The sequence below is a fragment of the Eurosta solidaginis genome, chromosome 4 (genome assembly GCF_040869045.1).
Source record: "Eurosta solidaginis isolate ZX-2024a chromosome 4, ASM4086904v1, whole genome shotgun sequence".
Taxonomy (NCBI): domain Eukaryota; kingdom Metazoa; phylum Arthropoda; class Insecta; order Diptera; family Tephritidae; genus Eurosta; species Eurosta solidaginis.
This window is the reverse complement of record NC_090322.1, coordinates 132,290,596-132,316,435: the sequence shown is the minus strand read 5'-3', so window position 1 is coordinate 132,316,435 and position 25,840 is coordinate 132,290,596.

Here is a 25,840-nt window from a genome sequence, read left to right as displayed (position 1 = left end):
AACAATAACTAGCTAAAAAACATCCTTTCGAATAAAAGGATTAAATAGTGAATGTGTGCGGAAGCATATTTGAAAAATATCCTTATGGAAGTTAAAATTTTTATTTTCGAATTCGATAAATTGAATAGAATTTAATTAAAGATACAAGTCGTAAAAGAATAAGGAATTAAATTGTGACTGCAAAAAATTCGTTAAGAAAATTTTAAATCCTTTTAAGAGGATCGTAAGAAAAACGAATTGCGAATATCCTTAAGTGTTCGACACAAAAATAAATGTGTACCCAATAGAAACCTTTGCGTTAAAAACAACTAAAAACAAAGCAAAATTTTGAAAATTAAATACAAGCGATGAAAACCTAAGCAATATTAACTATATTCAACTACGAATGGGATGTGGAAGCGGCCAAACCCAACTTTATCGAACGAGAGAGGAAAGAACCAGAAATTCTAGCAGCATATGTACATATGAAAGAAAAAATTTATGTTTAAAAATCATTTTTTTAAGTGTATTGCAGAAAAATATTTAGAGTAACTAGGCGATTAAAAATTAACTAAAAGATTTATATTTTGGATTCTAAAAATAAAAACTGTAATAACTAAAAACTAAAAATGGATAGAAGTGCAGTGACTAGTTTATTAAAATCGACAGTAGAAGTAGTTGAACAGAATTTTAGGGAACAGTTGGCAGAATTAAAACGGGAATTTCAGAGTATTTTGCCCCAACAAATAGAAGTGCTCAGGCCCGTAACTATTATCCAAGGTGTGTAAAGTACCCACACGGACCTTAATTTAGTAAGTCTCTACCGGAATTTAGGGGAAAAATTTCTGAATACCCAGCATGGAGAGAAGCAGCTAGATTCGCGATAAGTTATTATACTGAGGGCTCGGAGCCTTATTATATTGCCATGGGTATTTTGCGCAACAAAATAACTTCAGCTGCTAATGAAAATCTTAGCGCCTTTAACACCCCACTAAATTTTAAAGCTATCATAACAAAGTTGGACCTGTTATATGCGGATAAAAGACCACTCCACATATTAGAGAACCAACTCAAGACCTTGAGGCAGGGTAAAATGTCTATTAGTGAATATTTTGATGCAGTTGATAGACAACTGACATTGATTTTGAATAAAAATATAATGACCTATAGCAGCAACGAGCAACTCACTCATGCATTTAATGTAAAGGCAAGGGAAAATGCTTTAAGGGTTTTTATACTCAGTTGAGCAGAGCTCACATAGTATACTAAGTTTGATTGGATAACGGTTGGTTGTACATATATAAAGGAATCGAGATAGATATAGACTTCCATATATCAAAATAATCAGGATCGAAAAAAAATTTGATTGAGCCATGTCCGTCCGTCCGTCCGTCCGTCCGTTAACACGATAACTTGAGTAAATTTTGAGGTATCTTGATGAAATTTGGTATGTAGGTTCCTGAGCACTCATCTCAGATCGCTATTTAAAATGAACTATATCGGACTATAACCACGCCCACTTTTTCGATATCGAAAATTTCGAAAAACCGAAAAAGTGCGATAATTCATTACAAAAGACAGCTAAAGCGACGAAACTTGGTAGGTGAGTTGAACTTATGACGCAGAATAGAAAATTAGTAAAATTTTGGACAATGGGCGTGGCACCGCCCACTTTTAAAAGAAGGTAATTTAAAATTTTTGCAAGCTGTAATTTGGCAATCGTTGAAGATATCATATGAAATTTGGCAGAAACGTTACTCCTATTACTATATGTACGCTTAATAAAAATTAGCAAAATCGGAGAAGGACCACGCCCACTTTTAAAAAAAAATTTTTTAAAGTAAAATTTTAACAAAAAATTTCATATCTTTACAGTATATAAGTAAATTATGTCAACATTCAACTCCAGTAATAATATGGTGCAACAAAATACAAAAATAACAGAAAATTTCAAAATGGGCGTTGCTCCGCCCTTTTTCATTTAATTTGTCTAGGATGCTTTTAATGCCATAAGTCAAACAAAAATTAACCAATCCTTTTGAAATTTGGTAGGGGCATAGATTTTATGACGTTAACTGTTTTCTGTGAAAATGGGCGAAATCGGTTAATGCCACGCCCAGTTTTTATACACAGTCGTCCGTCTGTCCGTCCGCATGGCCTTTAACACGATAACTTGGGCAAAAATCGACATATCTTTACTGAACTTAGTTCACGTGCTTACTTGAACTCACTTTATCTTGGTATGAAAAATGAACGAAATCCGACGATGACCACGCCCACTTTTTCGATATCGAAAATTACGAGAAATGAAAAAATGCCATAATTCTATACCAAATACGAAAAAAGGAATGAAACATGGTAAGGTAATTGGATTGTTTTATTGACGCGAAATATAACTTTAGAAAAAACTTTATAAAATGGTTGTGACACCTACCATATTAAGTAGAAGAAAATGAAAAGTTCTGCAGGGCGAATTAAAAAACCCTTAAAATCATGGTAGGTATTACATATATAAATAAATTAGCGGTATCCAACAGATGATGTTCTGGGTCACCCTGGTCCACATTTTGGTCGATATCTGGAAAACGCCTTCACACCACTCCCTTTTAAAACTCTCATTAATACCTTTAATTTGATACCCATATCGTACAAACTCATTCTAGAGTCAGCCCTTTATTGCGATACCTCGAAAAGGCGTCCACCTATAGAACTAAGGCCCACTCCCTTTTAAAATACTCATTAACTCCTTTCGTTTGATACCCATATTGCACTCACGAATTCTAGAGTCACCCCTGGTCCACCTTTATGGCGATATTTCGAAACGGCGTCCACCTATAGAACTAAGGCCCACTCCCTTTTAAAATACTCATTAACACCCTTCGTTTGATGCCCATATTGTACAAACAAATTCTAGGGTCACCCCTGGTCCACCTTTATGGCGATATTTCGAAACGGCGTCCACCTATGGAACTGACGATTACTCCCTTTTAAAATACTCATTAAAACCTTTCTTTTGATACCCATATTGTACAAACAAATTCTAGGGTCACCCCTGGTCCACCTTTATGGCGATATCTCGAAACGGCGTCCACCTATGAAACTAACGATTACTCCCTTTTAAAATACTCATTAACGCCTTTCATTTGATACCCATATCGTACAAACGCGTTCTAGAGTCACCCCTGGTCCACCTTTATGGCGATATCTCGACAAGGCGACCACCTATACAACAACCACCACTCCCTTTTAAAACCCTCATTAATACCTTTAATTTGATACCCATATCGTACAAACACATTCTAGAGTCACTCCTGGTCCACCTTTATGGCGATATTTCGAAACGGCATCCACCTATAGAACTAAGGCCCACTCCCTTTTAAAATACTCATTAACACCATTCGTTTGATGGTCATATTGTACAAACAAATTCTAGGGTCACCTCTGGTCCACCTTTGTGGCGATTTATCGAAACGGCGTCCACCTGTAGATCTAAGGCCCACTCCCTTTTAAAATACTCATTAACACCATTCGTTTGATGGTCATATTGTACAAACAAATTCTAGGGTCACCTCTGGTCCACCTTTGTGGCGATATCTCGAAACGGCGTCCACCTATGAAACTAACGATTACTCCCTTTTAAAATACTCATTAACGCCTTTCATTTGATACCCATATCGTACAAACGCGTTCTAGAGTCACCCCTGGTCCACCTTTATGGCGATATCTCGACAAGGCGACCACCTATACAACAACCACCACTCCCTTTTAAAACCCTCATTAATACCTTTAATTTGATACCCATATCGTACAAACACATTCTAGAGTCACTCCTGGTCCACCTTTATGGCGATATTTCGAAACGGCATCCACCTATAGAACTAAGGCCCACTCCCTTTTAAAATACTCATTAACACCATTCGTTTGATGGTCATATTGTACAAACAAATTCTAGGGTCACCTCTGGTCCACCTTTGTGGCGATATCTCGAAACGGCGTCCACCTATGAAACTAACGATTACTCCCTTTTAAAATACTCATTAACGCCTTTCATTTGATACCCATATCGTACAAACGCGTTCTAGAGTCACCCCTGGTCCACCTTTATGGCGATATCTCGACAAGGCGACCACCTATACAACAACCACCACTCCCTTTTAAAACCCTCATTAATACCTTTAATTTGATACCCATATCGTACAAACACATTCTAGAGTCACTCCTGGTCCACCTTTATGGCGATATTTCGAAACGGCATCCACCTATAGAACTAAGGCCCACTCCCTTTTAAAATACTCATTAACACCTTTCGTTTGATACCCATATTGTACAAACAAATTCTAGGGTCACCCCTGGTCCACCTTTATGGCGATATCTCGAAAATGCGACCACCTATACAACAACCACCACTCCCTTTTAAAACCCTCATTAATACTTTTAATTTGATACCCATATCGTACAAACAAAGTCTAGAGTCACCCCTGGTCCACCTTTATTGCGATACCTCGAAAATGCGTCCACCTATAGAACTAAGGGCCACTCCCTTTTAAAATACTCATTAACTCCTTTCGTTTGATACCCATATTGCACGAACGAATTCTAGAGTCACCCCTGGCCCACCTTTATGGCGATATCTCGAAACGGCGTCCACCTATAGAACTAAGGCCCACTCCCTTTTAAAATACTCATTAACACCTTTCGTTTGATACCCATATTGTACAAACAAATTCTAGGGTCACCCCTGGTCCACCTTTATGACGATATCTCGAAACGGCGTCCACCTAGGGAACTAAGGATTACTCCCTTTTAAAATACTCATTAACACCTTTCGTTGGATACCCATATTGTACAAACAAATTCTAGGGTCACCCCTGGTCCACCTTTATGGCGATATCTCGAAACGGCGTCCACCTATAGAACTAAGGGCCACTCCCTTTTAAAATACTCATTAAATCCTTTCGTTTGATACCCATATTGTACAAACAAATTCTAGGGTCACCCCTGGTCCACCTTTATGGCGATATCTCGAAAATGCGACCACCTATACAACAACCACCACTCCCTTTTAAAACCCTCATTAATACTTTTAATTTGATACCCATATCGCACAAACAAGTCTAGAGTCACCCCTGGTCCACCTTTATTGCGATACCTCGAAAAGGCGTCCACCTATAGAACTAAGGGCCTCTCCCTTTTAAAATACTCATTAACTCCTTTCGTTTGATACCCATATTGCACGAACGAATTCTAGAGTCACCCCTGGCCCACCTTTATGGCGATATCTCGAAACGGCGTCCACCTATAGAACTAAGGCCCACTCCCTTTTAAAATACTCATTAACACCTTTCGTTTGATACCCATATTGTACAAACAAATTCTAGGGTCACCCCTGGTCCACCTTTATGACGATATCTCGAAACGGCGTCCACCTATGGAACTAAGGATTACTCCCTTTTAAAATACTCATTAACACCTTTCGTTTGATACCCATATTGTACAAACAAATTCTAGGGTCACCCCTGGTCCACCTTTATGGCGATATCTCGAAACGGCGTCCACCTATAGAACTAAGGGCCACTCCCTTTTAAAATACTCATTAAATCCTTTCGTTTGATACCCATATTGTACAAACAAATTCTAGGGTCACCCCTGGTCCACCTTTATGGCGATATCTCGAAAATGCGACCACCTATACAACAACCACCACTCCCTTTTAAAACCCTCATTAATACTTTTAATTTGATACCCATATCGCACAAACAAGTCTAGAGTCACCCCTGGTCCACCTTTATTGCGATACCTCGAAAAGGCGTCCACCTATAGAACTAAGGGCCACTCCCTTTTAAAATACTCATTAACTCCTTTCGTTTGATACCCATATTGCACGAACGAATTCTAGAGTCACCCCTGGCCCACCTTTATGGCGATATCTCGAAACGGCGTCCACCTATAGAACTAAGGCCCACTCCCTTTTAAAATACTCATTAACACCCTTCGTTTGATGCCCATATTGTACAAACAAATTCTAGGGTCACCCCTGGTCCACCTTTATGGCGATATTTCGAAACGGCGTCCACCTATGGAACTGACGATTACTCCCTTTTAAAATACTCATTAACACCTTTCTTTTGATACCCATATTGTACAAACAAATTCTAGGGTCACCCCTGGTCCACCTTTATGGCGATATCTCGAAACGGCGTCCACCTATGAAACTAACGATTACTCCCTTTTAAAATACTCATTAACGCCTTTCATTTGATACCCATATCGTACAAACGCGTTCTAGAGTCACCCCTGGTCCACCTTTATGGCGATATCTCGAAAAGGCGACCACCTATACAACAACCACCACTCCCTTTTAAAACCCTCATTAATACCTTTAATTTGATACCCATATCGTACAAACACATTCTAGAGTCACTCCTGGTCCACCTTTATGGCGATATTTCGAAACGGCATCCACCTATAGAACTAAGGCCCACTCCCTTTTAAAATACTCATTAACACCATTCGTTTGATGGTCATATTGTACAAACAAATTCTAGGGTCACCTCTGGTCCACCTTTGTGGCGATTTATCGAAACGGCGTCCACCTGTAGATCTAAGGCCCACTCCCTTTTAAAATACTCATTAACACCTTTCGTTTGATACCCATATTGTACAAACAAATTCTAGGGTCACCCCTGGTCCACCTTTATGGCGATATCTCGAAAATGCGACCACCTATAGAACTAAGGCCCACTCCCTTTTAAAATACTCATTAACTCCTTTCGTTTGATACCCATATTGCACGAACGAATTCTAGAGTCACTCCTGGTCCACCTTTATGGCGATATTTCGAAACGGCATCCACCTATAGAACTAAGGCCCACTCCCTTTTAAAATACTCATTAACACCATTCGTTTGATGGTCATATTGTACAAACAAATTCTAGGGTCACCTCTGGTCCACCTTTGTGGCGATATTTCGAAACGGCATCCACCTATAGAACTAAGGCCCACTCCCTTTTAAAATACTCATTAACTCCTTTCGTTTGATACCCATATTGCACGAACGAATTCTAGAGTCACCCCTGGCCCACCTTTATGGCGATATCTCGAAACGGCGTCCACCTATAGAACTAAGGCCCACTCCCTTTTAAAATACTCATTAACACCTTTCGTTTGATACCCATATTGTACAAACAAATTCTAGGGTCACCCCTGGTCCACCTTTATGACGATATCTCGAAACGGCGTCCACCTAGGGAACTAAGGATTACTCCCTTTTAAAATACTCATTAACACCTTTCGTTTGATACCCATATTGTACAAACAAATTCTAGGGTCACCCCTGGTCCACCTTTATGGCGATATCTCGAAACGGCGTCCACCTATAGAACTAAGGGCCACTCCCTTTTAAAATACTCATTAAATCCTTTCGTTTGATACCCATATTGTACAAACAAATTCTAGGGTCACCCCTGGTCCACCTTTATGGCGATATCTCGAAAATGCGACCACCTATACAACAACCACCACTCCCTTTTAAAACCCTCATTAATACTTTTAATTTGATACCCATATCGCAGAAACAAGTCTAGAGTCACCCCTGGTCCACCTTTATTGCGATACCTCGAAAAGGCGTCCACCTATAGAACTAAGGGCCTCTCCCTTTTAAAATACTCATTGACTCCTTTCGTTTGATACCCATATTGCACGAACGAATTCTAGAGTCACCCCTGGCCCACCTTTATGGCGATATCTCGAAACGGCGTCCACCTATAGAACTAAGGCCCACTCCCTTTTAAAATACTCATTAACACCTTTCGTTTGATACCCATATTGTACAAACAAATTCTAGGGTCACCCCTGGTCCACCTTTATGACGATATCTCGAAACGGCGTCCACCTATGGAACTAAGGATTACTCCCTTTTAAAATACTCATTAACACCTTTCGTTTGATACCCATATTGTACAAACAAATTCTAGGGTCACCCCTGGTCCACCTTTATGGCGATATCTCGAAACGGCGTCCACCTATAGAACTAAGGGCCACTCCCTTTTAAAATACTCATTAAATCCTTTCGTTTGATACCCATATTGTACAAACAAATTCTAGGGTCACCCCTGGTCCACCTTTATGGCGATATCTCGAAAATGCGACCACCTATACAACAACCACCACTCCCTTTTAAAACCCTCATTAATACTTTTAATTTGATACCCATATCGCACAAACAAGTCTAGAGTCACCCCTGGTCCACCTTTATTGCGATACCTCGAAAAGGCGTCCACCTATAGAACTAAGGGCCACTCCCTTTTAAAATACTCATTAACTCCTTTCGTTTGATACCCATATTGCACGAACGAATTCTAGAGTCACCCCTGGCCCACCTTTATGGCGATTTATCGAAACGGCGTCCACCTGTAGATCTAAGGCCCACTCCCTTTTAAAATACTCATTAACACCTTTCGTTTGATACCCATATTGTACAAACAAATTCTAGGGTCACCCCTGGTCCACCTTTATGGCGATATCTCGAAAATGCGACCACCTATACAACAACCACCACTCCCTTTTAAAACCCTCATTAATACTTTTAATTTGATACCCATATCGTACAAACAAAGTCTAGAGTCACCCCTGGTCCACCTTTATTGCGATACCTCGAAAAGGCGTCCACCTATAGAACTAAGGGCCACTCCCTTTTAAAATACTCATTAACTCCTTTCGTTTGATACCCATATTGCACGAACGAATTCTTGAGTCACCCCTGGCCCACCTTTATGGCGATATCTCGAAACGGCGTCCACCTATAGAACTAAGGCCCACTCCCTTTTAAAATACTCATTAACACCTTTCGTTTGATACCCATATTGTACAAACAAATTCTAGGGTCACCCCTGGTCCACCTTTATGACGATATCTCGAAACGGCGTCCACCTAGGGAACTAAGGATTACTCCCTTTTAAATACTCATTAACACCTTTCATTTGATACCCATATCGTACAAACGCATTCTAGAGTCACCCCTGGTCCACCGTTATGGCGATATCTCGAAAAGGCGACCACCTATACAACAACCACCACTCCCTTTTAAAACCCTCATTAGTACCTTTAATTTGATACCCATATCGTACAAACGCACTCTAGAGTCAACCCTGATCCACCTTTAGGGCTATATCCCTAAATGGCGTCCACCTATAGAACTATGGCCCACTCCCTCATAAAATACTCTTTAATGCCTTTCATTTGATACACGTTCCAGGGTTTCTCTCGTTTCATTTTCCTACATGGTTATTTTCCCTTATGTTGTCACCATAGCTCTCAACTGAGTATGTAATGTTCGGTTACACCCGAACTAAACCTTCCTTACTTGTTATTTCTGGTCTCAAGCGCCCACTTTGCGATACCCTTTTTTCTGCAAATCCACCTGACCTTCCCAGTGCACTTGCCGCAGCGCAAGAGTTGCAACATAATCGTGAACGATATGAGTTCGCACATACATATGCCTCGGGAAGATTACCACAATTGTATCAAAGTGCTCCATTGTCTAACACTTGGCCTCAACCGAATCGATTAAACAATTCAGTACAATATCCTGTCCCGATGGAAATAGATCAGGGATCCTCTTATTTCAGGCAAAATCTTCAAACAAGAACTAATAACTCCGAGCCATTCAACCATCAACGAGCATTCCACCAGGGAAATAGTTTAAATTATCAAAATTCTTATCAACAGCGGTCGCGTCAACAAGCCAACACTTTCGCCCCATCACAACAACAGCATAGGAGATCTTATGCTAATAACATATCCAATCAGGCATCCTTGCAACGGCAACAAGCCAACAACTTCGCCCAGCCACAACAACAGTGTAAAAGACCTTATACTAATAGGACCTCCACTCAGGCTCCTGCCCAAAAACTTCAGCATATCAACGCCTCCCGAATTGGACGAATATGAAGACCCATTTCTGGATGAACCCTACTGCTCCGAAATAGGAGACACCCAATCACCAGATTTTTCTTTCAGAGAAAGACAGGTGTAAACTGCATTCAGCGTAAACAACGGCAAATATGAGTTTTGTCGTTTGCCCTTTGGTTTGAAAAATGCACCGAGCATATTTCAAAGTACAATTGACGACATTTTGCGCGATGACATCGGGAAAATATGTCACGTTTACGTTGATGATATCATCATTTTTTCACCCGATGAAAGCTCTCATTACAAGCATGTCGATACCATATTGAATAAAATTGAACAAGCGGGAATGCGGGTATCGTTAGAAAAATCAAAATTTTTTAAAAGTGAAGTCGAGTTTTTGAGTTTCACAGTCTCACACAGAGGAATCCAAACATGTCCTAGCAAAGTAGATGCCATCCTTAATTACCAACAGCCAAAGTCGTTGAGCTCGCTGCGGTCCTGTTGGGTCTTTCCGGCTATTACCGCAGGTTTATAAAAGACTATGCGCATATATCAAAACCCCTCACAAAATATTTAAGAGGCGATAATGGCCACGTTAGCAGTCGACAGTCTAAAAAAGTTAACATCTCCTTTGATGACGAAGCAGTCAAGGATTTCAATAAATTAAAAACTATTCTGTCCTCGGTAGACGTCCTTCTTCAGCACACAGACTACTCTAAGCCATTTGAAATAACAACCGATGCCTCATCCGTAGCCCTAGGAGCTGTACTTTCACAAAACGGCAAACCTATTACGATGATGTCTACAGTGTACGAGAGGCTGAAGAGAATTATGCTACAAACGAACGCGAACTTTTAGCTATAGTTTGGGCATTCCAAAAGTTAAGGCATTACCTATACGGTATTAAAAATATACATATCTTCACTGATCATCAGCCCCTCACATTTGCCATGTCGGATAAAAATTCAAATTCCAAAATCAAAAGATGGACTGCATTCATAAACTCATTCGCGCCGAAATATTTTTATAAGCCCGGAAAAGACTACAAAGTAGCTGATGCACTTTCGCGTCAATATATTCATAACCTTGACGACACAGATGATAGAGTTCATAGTGAAATTTCCCTTTCTCATACAATTAAATCAATCAAAAACCCTGTCAACTGTAAAACATGCCTGGAAAATAAATATAATAGACACCCAATAAAAACTGATATAGGCCCAACACCAATTCCAGAATATCCCGGTGAAATCCTCCACGTAGATATTTTCTCTGTTGAGAAATTTCACTTCTTTACCTGCATAGATAAATTTTCTAAATTTGCAATTACGATTCCCATTGAAACCAGATCAACGACTGATATTAAAACGGCTTTATTAATAATACTGAATAAGTTCAAAAAAACCAAAACAATCGTGTCCGATAATGAAAAATCTCTTCATTCGAATACAATATCTAATATGTTAAAATATCATTTCATTATTAAACAATTTTCATACCACCCATACACAGTAAAAGTAATGGCCAAATCGAAAGAGTGCATTCAACGCTAACAGAAATCGCTCGATGCATAAAAGCCGAACAAAATATAACAGATATTAAAGAAGTAATCTTACTTGCAACATATAAATATAACAATTCCATACATTCTACTGTAAATTCAAAACCTATTGATATTATTAATGATTTCCCAAAGATCATCTTGACTTAGTTAAAGCAGCAAAGATTTGGGTACAACTGTCCTAATAAATGGCAAAAAAGTCCATAAAGAAAATTTAAGGTAAACTTTTATCACAAAACGCCAATTGTTAAAAACAAAATTTTTTCCAACGACTTCTACTGTTCGCACTAAAGCTAGTGTTAATCAATTTCGACTTAAACATATTTCATTATAATTTTGCCATAACATTTTTTTACTAGTAATTGAGATTTATGCTATAATAATTTGAAAAGTTCGAAAAATCACATTTTTTTTAATAGGGGAGGAAATTATTATATAAACAAACGTACATGTGCATACGGCAGCTTTAATTTCCCTAACATTGCTTAATAAAATTTAGAAATCATGCAATTAATTTAATAAATCATATTTAAAAATCTTTTTTATTGCCCAAAATTTATTCATTATTAAAAAAATGAAAAAAAAGAGATTTTTACTAAGACACCGGATTTTTACAAATCATTATTATTAAATTATTAATTAAAAGTATTTAATAGCCAAAAAAATCGTAAATATGCATACGACACGTATAATTTTGTTAACATATCCTAAGTGACCCAAAAATGTGTTAAATATGCTAACTAAAGCAAATTACGGCAGAATATTGTTGGCCGAATATAAATAGCTTTGTAAAAAAAAAAATATATGAAAAGTTAAACATTTTCACTTAATACATTTTTGTTCAAGCGTGGCTTTTGCCGTTGTCATATTTAATAAGTACAAGAACAACGCGAACGTGTAAGCTCTGATAATATAATTAAAAACCAAATTCTGAGTAGTCCTTAAAAAGCTAATTATAAAAAATACATTTTTTTATTGAAATTTTCGTACGTTCATATATTTAACGTGGTAACAAAATTAAAAAAAAAACTCCGAATATTATAATTAAAAAAAAAACCTAAGATCTGAAATTTTTCTTAAAAATACTAATTAAAATTGTTGTAAAGATATGTTTATTATTTAATTTAGTAACAAAAGCTAAAATATTCAGCTTAATATTGCTCAAAATGTCAAACCAAAAGATATAAAATACTTCGATCTGATACCAAAATTTTCATTTCCACAAGTCATTAGTAAACTTATTCACTTGCAAAAAAATCAATTAAGATATAGTTATAAGTTTTAGATTAAGCTGTATGTATTTATAATTTCGTCATATCAAGGACGCTCCGAACTTAAGAAGGGGAGGAGTTAAGGTATGATACCACCACCTACATAACAAAAGCATTTCCTTGCATATAACCTGCTGCAGAAATAGGCAATACCAGGGCAACAGAAAACTAAAGCGTCAATAGTCAGTTGATGCAGCTTACCAACAATCCAACTACATTAGAAACATAACTTGCCTAAATGCCTGCATAAGCAACCAGCATAGCAACAACAATTGCACGAGTTGGGTACGCAGCCCAACAGCATCCCACAACCCGCTACCTGCCTTTGCCTAACAAACCAGATATGATATTATAATCAGCATAGCAACATCATATGCGTGAGCTCGTTTATTATCACAACAAAGGGTGATCGCCGCTTGCACTTATCTTAGCAACAGCAGGCTAGGCATGCAGCACATAAGCATTGTCTGCTTTACCACCCACTGCATAGCAAGCAAAGCTTGGGTGACAAGCTTGTCAGGTAGGCCAGCAGCCTACGCCGCGATATGAAGTGATGTGCGTCTGATCAGCACAACTCTGTTGCTAGGTCGTTAGCAATAACATCAAAGCGACCTATTCTGCATAACAACATGATGGGCATACAGCACACAAGCATTGCCCGCCTTACCACCCACTGCATAGCAAGCAACGTTTGGTTGACGAGCTTGGTAGGTAGGCCAGCGGTACAACAGGTTATGCCTTGATATGACTGATGCACGTCCGAAGCAATACAATTCGGTTGCTAGGTTGCTAGCAATAGCATCATAACGACCTTTTTCTGCACAACAACATCAACAGGTGAATACCGCTGATCACAAGGGTAATTAAGGCGGTATCATCGCCCTTCAAAGGCAGTTCGTCTTTGGAAGTAAAGTAAGGTTGCAAAGCAACCAATTTAATTTATTAAATAAAGGTGATTAACTAATATAAAATAAAGTTTGTGTTTTATTTGGAATAAGCAATATGACTTGCTTAACTTATATAATTCTGCTCCAAAAATGAGCGCAGCACCGCGTGCCTTTCTAGAAATGCATACAAGCACTGCTGGCTCAAGAACCTTATGTCTTTTGATTGCTAAAATAACTTTTTTTTATCGCTCTTAAAGTATATTATTTACATACATACATAGACGTATCATCAAGTGAATAAAATACTTTCTGCACGTGCAGCAAATCGCTTCAGCTCCTTGAAATCTGATATTTCGCAAATCATATCAATTACAGTGAAAGTATTTAGTATTTTTTGGAAGCTGTAGTCGATTAAGCAAATTGATTTTACAACTGTTCAGATTTTTAAATAAATAGAAAAGAGCAAATACTCTACCTCTTACGATTGAAATGCCACTCCTGCAAATAAATATGCTCCAATTTAATAAGTAAATATACATACATATACCTAAACACTCGTATATGTGTACACATGTATGTTCAAAACTGACCAGCAAATATACATACAAACATATAGATAAGGTTATTAGCCAAAACTCGTTGAACGGTCACTAAGGGAGCCCCCTAACGACTGTGAGTTTGGATTATCGACTTCATAACTATTTTACTAACGCAATGCTATTCAATTGTTCAATGCCTGGCCACCCTAATTTCACTTTGTTTGCAACCCCACTTGTATGGAGTGCAAAGGCAATACGATGAACTCGATTAAGCTGCTAGTCAATTTATTTCTACTGGCCCTGTAGGAAGATATATAGGAAATATATTCTTTTGAATTTGTATGGTCTTGTGGACAACAGGCGTTGTATGCAGAAATCCTACTAATGACATTTCTTTTCTGGAAAAAATGTGACCCTGATGTTGAACTCTTAAACTCTAACTTTTGACGTAAATCACCTTGCTGTCTGCAAAAAACTGAAGTGGTAGGTAATAGTGCCCCTTTTCTTGTAAAGTGGAAAATATTGTGTGAAAAGAACACACAAACTTACGGGAAGGCTGAGAAGAACCGACAGGGCGACATTATTAAAGGGTTTTATTTAGCTTGACTTGACAGGCAGGCCGCACTGCTGCATGCGCGGCCGTTGTGAACGAATTTTGTAATTGAAATTTAAGTAACTTCCCGATAAGCTACAAGCTTAAAACTTGGAATATAGTTCAGAACACGATGACAATGCAATAATAAGAAGAAAATAAGAAAAATCGGCGCTAGGTGGCTCAAAGATCGAGATATTCAAAAAAATCGTATTTTTGATCCGATTTGGTCCATACTTGGAACACATAATACATACAACAATAGAAAGTGACCTATGAAAAAAAATCGCCGCTAGGTGGCGCAAATGAGATATTCAAAAAATCGTATTTGTGGTCCGAATTGCCTCATATTTGGAACAAATATTACATACAGTCCAGTAGAAGTGACATCAAAATATTTTGGAGTTGGAGGAGGGACAAGCATACGTGGCGCAGAGTCGAGTAAAGTCTTTGGAAGGATTATGTACTGAGGACTTAGATTGTAACAAATTGTCAGGAAAGAGTTCTTGTAATAATGAGTAACTAAACTAAATAATAATGAGTAACTAAAGTAAATTAACTAAATGGAATGAGAAGTAATAGGCAATTAAATAAAGACTGGAAACTTGAAAATAAAATAATTTAAAAAAATTTTCAAGTTAAACGATTTTATTGAAAACAATAATTTTATTTAACTGTCTGATCAATGCCCTAGATTGATGTGTTGAATGATTACTAGTACCTAGGACCTACCTAATTATTTTCTAGCTTTTCGTATTATTATTACTTCATGTAAGTATTGTTTTCAATAAACCGTTTAACTTAACAAATTTTTTTTTTAATTATTTTATTTTTAAAAAAGAAAACGACATAACAGAAACAGAATTTTTTTGCAGCAAGATAGGTGATACAGACTTATATATTTGCCCTATAGCATGTACCACACCGATTGATTTATTTGAAGATATAATTAAGCAGTGCGGCTTCAGACCTGGTATATCTACCATCGACCAGATTTTCAAAATGCGCCAAATCTTGGAAAAAACCCCTGAAAATAGAATCGACACACATCACCTCTTCGTCGATTTTAAAGCCACCTTCGACAGTACGAAAAGGAGTTTGCTATATGCCGCTATGTCTGAATTTGGTTTCCCCGCAAAACTTATACGGCTGTGCAAAATGACGTTGAGCAACACCATCAATTCAGTCAGAATTGGGAAGGAGCTCTCCGAGCCGTTCGAAACTAAACGAGGTATCAGACAGGCCGACCCCCTATCGTGCGGTTTCTTTAATTTGATGCTGGAGAAAATTATACTAGCTGCAGAACTTAACCGCACTGGAAAAGCGTGCAATTACTGACGTATGCTGATGACATTGATATCATCGGCCTAAACACCCGCACGTTACTTCCGCTTACTCCAAAGTGGAAAATGAAGCGGTAAAGATGGCTTTGATGGTGAATGAGAACAAAACGAAGTACCTGCTGTATCGAGCAAAAAGTCAGCGCATATGCGCCTTGGCAACCACGCCACTGTTGGCAGCCATAGTTTCGAAATAGTAAAAGACTTCGTTTATTTGGGACCTAGCATCAACACTAGCAACAACATCAGCACTGAAATTCAGCGAAGAATCAATCTTGCCAACAAATGCTACTTTAGGCTAAGTAGGCAATTGAAAAGTAAAGTCCTCTCCCGTCAAACGAAAATCATACTGTACAAGTCACTTATCTTACCCGTCCTGCTATATGGTGCAGAAGCATGGACCATGACAACTGCAGATGAAGCGGCTCTGGAAATGTTCGAGAGAAAAGTTCTTCGAAAGATTTATAGACCTCTACGCGTTGGCGATGGCGAGTACCGAAGAAGATTTAACGATGAGCTGCACGAGCTATACGCAGACATCAACATGGTCCCGCGAATTAAAACTCAGCGGCTGCGCTGGCTAGGCCACGTTACGCGAATGAAAGATGACGCTCCGGCCGAGAAAGTGTTTCTATCGGAACCCGCCTATGGAAGCAGATGTAGAGGGTGGCCCCCACTCCGTTGGAAGGACCAGGTGGAAAAGGATTTAAACTCCCTTGATGTGACCAATTGGCGCCGGTTGGCAGAGAGAAGGAGCGACTGGCGCGCCTTGTTGGACGGCCATAACCGTTTAAACGGTTAAGCGCCAATTAAGTAAGTAAGTAAGTCTCTGGCGACTAAAAGCGCCTCATGCAAGGATGGGCATAGGATGACCTGTACATTTCGATGTGGTCGTATTAAATTGTTCCCGAAGTGGTCGAGCTAATACTTAAATGGTGCTAGCTTACGGAGCATACCGTATCAATAGACCGCAAAGGACCATCAGCATTCATAACACGCCCAAACCCCTACCAGGAGCTAAGCATTAAAGGTTTTAGGACCGCATCGTCTTTATGGGTTTCAACTTAGAGAAGCTGGAATACATTCGAAGTGTTTGACAAATCCCTGCCGAAGGGCGACTCCGCTTAGAAAATCTTATTTCCAATTTTTTTATATTGCTTTGCTCGAGACTTGAACCCAGGGTGTTCGGCGTGGTAAGCGGAGCACGCTATCACCACACCGCGGCAGTCGCCGCGTGTCTTTATTCATATATAATGATTGTGAGGAGGCCATTAAGGTAATAATATCACACCACTTCATAAGGAAGTATCCTCGAATGCAAACAAGCATTGGAAAGACGTCGATCAGGCCGGGCCGTACATCTACACTGGGCTCTCCGGTATAATGTGATATAAATTAACGAAAAGGCCGATGAGTTGTGCAAAGAAGGAAATAGCTCCCGCTGACTCAAAGTAAACGTCCCAATCCGCTGGTGAGAAATCAAAAGGAGACAGGAGTAGCAAATAAATCATCAATCTGGAAATGCTTTGATTGAAGGCTGGGCTGCAAAATTTTTTAGATCATGTGCAAATGCTACGATATAAGACTTACAAACTTGTTAATATGTCTAAAGAGAGGAGACGTAAGGCTCAGGATGGTCGTATTATCTGGACACCGCCTTCTACGTAGGAAGTATTGGCTGCAGCAAAGGCTGTTGAGAACGTTCTATGCTCGTGCCCAATGCCCGCGTGGTCGAGGCTCTAAGTAGTAAGAGCTAGAGTTGCAAGATCTCGAGGCAGCAATCAAGCTATATAGGTTCAATAAAACGTATAGTATTTGGCAAGAGGTAGGTGTTATTTTATACCATAAGTCCTAATACCTAATTTAGTTTTTTTCCGTTTGATCGTGAGCGATATTCTGATAACACTATGGACAAATTCAGTGCTTGTGAGGTCTTTCTTGACCGGTCAGCTGCAGCTAACCTAACCGATGTGAATGCTTCCATGGTACATTCTTTTTATAAGCTATAACTAAACAAGTAAGGAAGGCTAAGTTCGGGTGCAACCGAACATTACATACTCGCCTGAGAGCTTTGGAGACAAAATAAGGGAAAATCACCATTTAGCAAATTGAACCTAGGGTAACCCTGCAATGTGTTTTTATGACATGTGTATCAAATGAAAGGTGTTAATGATTATTTAAAACGTAGTGGGCCTTAGTTCTATAGGTGGAAGCCATTTTGGGATATCGCTCTAAAAGTGGACCAGGGGTGACTCTAGAATGTGTTTGTACGATATGGGTATCAAATTAAAAGTATTAATGAGGGTTTTAAAAGGGAGTAGTCCTTAGTTGTATATCTGAAGGCGTTTTCGAGATATCTACCAAAATGTGGACCAGGGTGACCCAGAACATCTTTTGTCGGGTACCGCTAATTTATTTATATATGTAATACCACGAACAGTATTCCTGCCATGATTCCAAGGGCTTTTGATTTCGCCCTGCAGAACTTTTTCATTTTCTTCTACTTAATATGGTAGGTGTCACACCCATTTTACAAAATTTTTTCCAAAGTTATATTTTGCGTCAAAACCCCAATCCAATCACAATGTTTCATCTCTTTTTGCATTATGGCATTTTTTCATTTTACGTAATTTTCGATATCGGAAAAGCGGGCGTGGTCATAGTCGGATTTCGGCCATATTTTATACCGAGATAAAGTGACTTCAGATAAGTACGTTAACTAAGTTTAGTTAAGATATATCGTTTTTTGCTCAAGTTATCTTGTTAACGGCCGAGCGGAAGGACAGGCGGCGGACTGTGTATAAAAACTGGGCGTGACTTCAACCGATTTTGCCCATTTTCGCAGACAACAGTTATCGTCATAGAATCTATGTCCTTACCAAATTTCACAAGGATTGGTAAATTTTTGTTCGACTTAGGGCAATAAAAGCATTCTAGACGAATTAAATGAAAAAGGGCGGAGTTACGCCCATTTTGAAATTTTGTTTTATCTTTGTATTTTGTTGCCCATATCATTACTGGAGTCGAATGTTGACATAATTTACTTATATACTGTAAAGATATTAAATTTTTTGTTAAAATTTGACTTTAAAAAATTTTTTTTTTAATGTGGGCGTGTTCGTCATCCGATTTCGCCAATTTTTATTTAGCATACATATAGTAATAGGTGTAACGTGCCTACCAAATTTCATCATGATATCTTCTGCCAAATTACAGCTTGCAAAACTTTTAAATTACCTTCTATTAAAAGTGGGCGGTGCCACGCCCATTGTCCAAAATTTTTCTAATTTTCTATTTTGCGTCATAAGGTCAACGCACCTACCAAGTTTCATCGCTTTGTCCGTCTTTGGTAATGAATCATCGCACCTTTTCGGTTTTTCGAAATTTTCGATATAGAAAAAGTGGGCGTGGTTGTAGTCCGATTTCGTTCATTTTAAATAGCGATCTGAGATGAGCGCCCAGGAATCCACGTACCAAATTTCATCAAGATACCTCAAAATTTACTCAAGCTATCGTGTTTACAAGCGGACGGACGGAAGGACGAACGGACATGGCTAAATGAATTTCTTTTTTCACCCAGATCATTTTGATATATAGAAGTCTATATCTATCTCGATTAGTTTATGCCGTTACGGATTACCGTTATGCGAACAAAGTTAATATACCCTGTGAGCTCTGCTCAGCTGAGTATAAAAAGACTAGACGAAAAAAACTGTCTGTGGCTATTTTGAATTCTCCATATCTACAAATCAACATACTCCATTTCTCATTATATATTTCCTACAAGGTTAATAGTCAACCACCACAAACATAGTCTAGACATATCACTTTTAGTTTACCCAAAAACGAGTCCAACTTGCCTTATGTATTCCACTTCTAACAGCCTTATAACAGCAAGTATTCATGGATTTGTGTTTCAGCTTATCGCCGCTAGAAGATAAACGAATTGTATTCTAAAACTCTTAACCATGCTTGCTATGCGTATTGCATACTTTACGGCGATAAGCATTTGTTCTTGAGATAAGAATACGAATGAAGTGGGCGAAGGGTAAATTGTAAAACTTCCACAAAACAGAAAGAGAATATTTTCTTGGCAATGCAATAAAAGGAAATTGGACAACGGCAATTGAAGAACACATGCTTACATATACCCACGTCAGCACACATACAAACATGATTAGTGTGCAGCGCATGGCGGTATTTGATTTTCATACATACATACATACATATACATATATACTCGTACATGCTTACTGAAGGTTTGTTTAAAATTGTTTCTAACGCCTTTTTGGTGTACGCGTACCCAAAGTTGCTAAACTTAATACATTTCACATACACAGAAATGCATCAATATTAATCATGGCGCTGCTTTTTACCCAAAAAAAACTTTAGCCTTTTATTCTGCATATGCATGTGCTACGTACTTACATACATATGCACCTTACAACTTCTCTGTCATTTGTTTTGGTACTGCAATTATTTCTATACTTTCCGTATTGTTCTTACTGTTGTTGATTGGCTTTTCTCTCATTCAGATATGTTACTAATACAACTTTTTTCCTTCATCGAATCAACTTTCTTGGTGCGTTTCATTGCAATTTTTCAAATTTTCTTATCTGCATCGTAGTACGCGCACACTTGCAAGTAAAGACTTATTTGAGTATACCAACCGGTAGTGAATCAATAAACAAGTCAGAACAATCACTAGTCTACCTGCGAGGCAAGTGTTCTTTGAAATCATGATTCCAATTGGTAGAAGTCTGGTACTTTGGTAACTTCAACTTTCTCAGTGCATCCCTAGTGCTAGATCTTGACATCTTACCTCGTATAAGGCGTATAGCGCTCTCCAAACGCTTCCGCCTAATCGGTGCACAAATACGATTTTTATGAATATCTCGATACTTGCGCCACCTAGCGGCTATTATTTTTCATAGGTCGCTTTCTATTCATGTATATATTATGTTTTCCAAATATGAGCCAAATCGGACAACAAATACGATTTTTTGAAACATTTCGATCCATGCGCCACCTATCGGGGTTTTTTCTTATTATTGCATTGTCATCGGGTTCTGAACTATATTCCAAATTTCAAACTTGTAGCTTATCGGGAAGTTACTTAAACTTTAATTACAAAATTTGTAAACAACGGCCGGCCGACCGGTAGCTACACAGAGTCAAGCTAAATAAAACCGTTTAAAAAAGGTAATTAGTTGCACTGCGTATTCGTACTAGTTTCAAGGTACTGTACACCAAGTTTGCTTGTCTACCGATAAATTGGTATTGTTAGTAAATTGTTGCTGTTGTAAATTGCTTGCCTTTAAATGTGAATACTTTTACTTCAATTGCATTACACACGAGTTGCTTTACAGAGAAAAAATTTAGGGCATTGCGTGCATGAAAGTATGCTACGAATTTTCGGCTCTTAAAAGCATGCCAAAACTTACATACATACATGCATGCAGCGTACATACAGTATTGTGCAATACAATTAACACATGTTGGAACGAAATGAAAATCTCTTTTACGAATTTATCTTTAGTGTCCGTTCAAATTTCTTGCTTACATTTATTCGTTTCTTTCCAAGATGCCTTAAAAAGATGTGTTATAAAACAATCGTTAGAGTCATCAGCGTTAGTCCGCATTATGATGGGACTTATTAATCAAATAAACGAATTTTTCGATCTCACTCCTTCACGCGGTAATACCCTGGTCAAAAATGTTACACATACGTTTAGGTTTCGGGTGAAGACGATTAAGCGGTCTCTCGCAGGGGTCAAATCTACGAATTCTCTATGGAGGCTCAAAAAAATTAAAGTTATCACATTTAAATTTAAGTCACGTTTTAATACGGTTAGGGCGTGTTGCACATGGGCTTAAGTTTGAGATTACGCTAGTTAGCCTAATTAATAAAACAGCGCAACATGCTAAAATTTGCAATAAAAGATCACACAATATTTCCAAAAAAAATAGGCATTGACAATTTTGTCCCGCACTTTGAGCAGAAGAATCTTGGACAAAAACTGCCGCGGCCAAATAATGCTGGGATGCACCGTCAGTTCATTGACTCCGTGGGGCACGATGTTGTTAAAGCGATAAGGACACTACGAAGGCCTTTGTGAGTTTATCGATGTGGATGGTCCTTTGCCGGATGCAGATCCGGTACGTTCCGGTAACAAGCACCATTAAGGCACCAGCCTGACCATTTCGAGAAAAATTTAGTATGACCACATGAAACCTTCAAGGCCATGACCGTCCTCCCACCCCCTAGATCCGTGAGGAACTTCGCCACGGGTAGGTGAGGTTGACAATTGTGTTGGAGAAGCTATATTTTGCGCTAGCAACACCTTGAAAGGGTTGCGCTACACAACCCCTTGAATCAAATAGTTATTTTAGTCGCCTCTTACGACAGGCATACCTGCCGCGGGTATATTCTAATCCCCTGACCCACTGTGGCACGATCTAAGCTCTAAGTGAAGGCAGCGCAGACAGTTGCTTAAACTTAAATATATTTTTTCCCGGGCGCAAGAAAACCTCACTACGCCGCTGTTTTAGACTGACGTTGGGCGACATTACTTCCAGAAAAACGCCATTAGTTCGAAATTTTGGAGAAATACGCTTGAGTTGCATCGAAACTATATTTGCAAAAAAGGAGTAACCTCTCAATCTGAAAATGAGAAGGGAATTGAAATTTATCTTCGAACGAAATCGAAATCCTAACGTGGTTATTTTATTGCCCATCACTCTATGAGCATGTATGCGTGTGGCAAGTGTTTATTTCGTACTAGTATGCATATGTATGTATGTATATTCGCGAACGTAAAAGGAGTCCTTGTAAACATATTGTCGCTCTATATATTTCTCTTCCCCCCTCGAGCAACTAACAGCGTCGTCCATTGGACTTTTGGCCCTTTGCGCTTTGAATCTTTTGCTGAGTGTAAAGAATGAAGATTAATCGTCGATCATTTCCGTTTGCTCTTATTCATCGGGTAGAAACAGGAAATCCTGCAGGAACTAATCAAGAGCATATACAGTTCCATAGTAAAGGGCACGCATACGACAGGACTTCGGCGTGAGAATGAACGAAAACTTGATGGGGGTGAAATGTGTAGTGAAAATATTTTGATATTATTTCTTGTCGTAAGTGTGACGGGCACATGTTCAAATGTTGCTGGTGTGAATTAATTTTTCGGTAAAGTAATACATAATACATGCATGAATGGTTTAAGTGAATGCATGTTATGAATATAATAATGCATATTTCCTCATCAATGAACACATTTATATGGCGTCTACATTAGAGATATTACAAAAAATGTTACCGTTTATTTAGTCGACAAAAGGTTTGTATTTTATTGTTCATTTCATGTAAGGAAGGCAGGGCCTCGAAACCTCCGAAACGGTAAGTACTTGGAAACAAACTCTCGAGTCAAAAATATATGTCGGATGCCGTTCCAAAGGAGAAACAACAAAACAAAGCAACTGAAAATTGTTTAGTAACAAAATTCAAATTTTGTATCAAATTTTTATTATCGAATTCTCAATGCGACTATAACGAAGTCGTGTTGTTGTTGTTGTTGTAACAGTGCTTCGCCCCACCTAACATCCGCGACCGATCAAAAATTGTCATCAATATCCTCTAACGGGAGTCCAAGGAAACTTTCCATTTCAACAGGGGTGGACCATAAGGAAAGGGGTGTTAGGGGCGTTGGTTCCACATTACAATTAAAGAGATGGTTGGTGTCATTGCAGGCGGGGCATACATTTTGTATGTCGGGGTTGATTCTGGATAGGTAAGAGTTTAACCTGTTACAGTATCCAGAACGAAGTTGAGCAAGAGTGACACGCGTTTCCCTGGGGGTATGCGTTCCTCTTCCGCGAGTTTTGGATACTTTTCTTTGAGTACAGAATTCACCGGGCAATTCCCGGCATAATGGTCCGACGCCTGTTTGTGGAGTTCACCAAGGACCTGCTTGTGTTCTTTCGCTTCATCCTTAAAATGCTTACGGAGATGACTCCTTAAGCCCCTAGGCGGTGCTGGCTCATCAATCAGATGTCTGTTGGGATGCTCAGGTTTCTGGGTATTCAACAGGAACTGTTTGGTCAGCATCTCATTTCTCTCCCTGATGGGGAGTAGTCTCGCCTCATTATGCAGATGGTGTTCTGGGGACATAAGAAGACAGCCCATGGCGATTCTGAGAGCAGTATTTTGGCAGGCCTGTAGCTTCTTCCAGTGGGTAATTTTTAGGCTTGGCGACCTTGGCTTTGTCTTTTCCCCAAGTACTGCCAGCGAGGGATTTGAGGATTTTGTTACGGCTCTGAATTTTCGGAACAATTGCGGCTGCGTGCTCACCAAAATGTAGATCCTGATCAAACGTCACACCCAAGAGTTTGGGGTGTAGGACAGTCGGTAGCGTAGTGCCACCGACGTGGATGTTCAAAATGGTCGACATTTGGGACGTCCATGTTGTAAATAAGGTCGCGGAAGATTTAGTCGGTGATAATGTCAGGTTTCGCGAGGCGAAAAAACTGGAGAGATCAGGGAGGTAGCCATTTATTCTATTGCAAAGCTCATCGATCTGTGGGACTGGTCCTGTGGCCATTATTGAGCAGTCATCGGCGTAGGAAACGATTGTGACTCCTTCCGGTGGTGAAGGTAGCTTAGATATGTAGAAATTAAACAAAAGTGGGGACAGGACACCACCCTGAGGCACCCTTTATTTAATTCTTCTTGGTTTTGATATTTCGTTTCTAAATTGCACCGATGCCTGCCGACCACCCAGATAATTTGCGGTCCACCTTTTAAGACATGGGGGAAGGGTATACCCTTCCAGGTCTTGCAGTAGCAAGCCATGGTTGACCGTATCAAAAGCTTTTGATAGGTCTAGCGCTACGAGTACTGTTCTATGGTGGGCGTTTGGTTTAATCCGCAATTTATCTGAGTGCTAATGGCATTTAGCGCGGTGGTAGTGCTCTGGAGTTGTCTGAAGCCATGCTGATGACAGGCTAGTTGCAAATTTGCTTGGAAATAGGGGAGCAAATTGGCTTCAAGCGTCTTTGCTGCTGGCGATAGGAGAGATATCGGACGGTACGACTCTCCTATGTTAGCTGGTTTCCCAGGCTTTAGTAGCGGGACCACCTTGGCCATTTTCCATTTTTCGGGTATGACAAAGGTGGAAACCTGTCGGAGACATGCGTTAAATATTTGAAACCCTCATTTCCCTAGGCTTTTAAGCATCGGCATGGCTATGCCGTCTGGGCCCACTGCTTTGGATGGTTTAGCGTGACCAATGGCGTCCTCAACCTCTTTAGCGGTGATGGTGATTGGTGACGCGCTGAATTTGTGTTTATGTGCGTGTCTGTTGGCCCTCCGTCTATCTTTGTGGACAGTAAGATGCATTATATATTGTCGGCAGAAAGCGCTCGCGCATTTTTTCGCATCCGACAGCATTTTATCGCCAAAGGCGATGGGAACTTTGTCTTTGTGCTTAGACGGATTCGATAGGGACTTTACGGTGGACCAAAGTTTACCCACACCGGTATAGAGGTTACAACCTCTTAGGTGCTCCTCCCATTTCGCACGCTTGTGTTCATCCAGAAGCAATCTGATGCGTTGGTTTATATCCCTTATTTGGGGGTCGCCTGGATCAAGCTGTCTTATGAGGTCACGTTCTCTCGCTAAGTTTGCGGCATCCGCCGGGAAGTGGGGCCGAATTTCGGGAATTCTCCCGGCGGGAATGAAACGTGCCGAGGCGGATTCAATGA